The 964-nt window shown below is 49.1% G+C and overlaps 1 non-coding gene across 1 annotated transcript; it reads right to left on the reverse strand.

Annotated features, from left to right (window-relative positions):
* Window positions 1-318: 318 nt before the first annotated feature.
* TRNAE-CUC lies at window positions 319-390 on the reverse strand. Its single transcript has one exon. It is a non-coding gene; the product is annotated as a tRNA-Glu (tRNA).
* Between the last annotated feature and the right edge of the window lie 574 nt (window positions 391-964).

The following is a 964-nucleotide window of genomic DNA, read 5'->3' on the forward strand; positions in this document are numbered from 1 at the left end:
AAATAAAAATAAATAAATAAAATAAAAAACAAATTAAAATCATTTTTTAAAAAATCTCGATTATTTGATCGCGGAGTTAAAAAACTCTAATTAATTAATTTATTGCTCAATTAGAGAGGGAGTGGCCGAGGGGGGGGGCGGGGAAGGAAGGAGGGGGAAGGAAGAGGCACAAAAAAGGGGGGAAAAGGGGATTTTGGGGGTCGCGAGATGTGAAAAGACATGAAAAGTTTGTGAGATTTTTTAAAAAAAGGGATTTTGGGGGAAAAAAGACCCAAAAAAAAAGGGATTTTGAGGGGAAAAAAGAGACGAAAATGAAACTTCCCTGACCGGGAATCGAACCCGGGCCGCGGCGGTGAGAGCGCCGAATCCTAACCACTAGACCACCAGGGAGCGCTGGGAAAGGCTGGAAAATAGGGATCCTTGCGATTGGGATGAGCCCGATGGACGCTGGGATGTGATCCCGCTGGATTTTGGGATGTGGCTCCGATGGACGGACCCCGGGATTTAAACCCAATGGACCCCGAGACCTGATCCCACTGGATTTTTGGGATGTGACTCCGATGGATGAACCCTGGCACCCGATCCTGCTGGATTTTTGGGATGTGGCTCTGATGGATGGATCCCAGGATTTGATCCTGATGGACACTGGGATGTGACCCCGATGGATCCCAGAATGTGACCCCGCTGGATTTTTGGGATGTGGCTTCAATAGATGGACCCCAGGACCTGATCCCACTAGATTTTGGGATGTGGCTCTGATGGATGGACCCCGGGATTTTACCCTGATGGATCCCAGGACCCAATCCCGCTGGATTTTTGGGATGTGACTCCGATGGATGGACTCCAGGATTTGATCCTGATGGACCCCAGGACTTGATCCTGCTGGATTTTAGGATGTGGCTCTGATGGATGGACTCCGGGATTTGATCCCGCTGGACACCGGGACCTGATCCCACTGGATTTT

Source organism: Neopelma chrysocephalum, unplaced genomic scaffold (assembly GCF_003984885.1).
Source record: "Neopelma chrysocephalum unplaced genomic scaffold, ASM398488v2 Primary Assembly neopelma1_184687, whole genome shotgun sequence".
In the NCBI taxonomy this organism is placed as follows: Eukaryota; Metazoa; Chordata; class Aves; order Passeriformes; family Pipridae; genus Neopelma; species Neopelma chrysocephalum.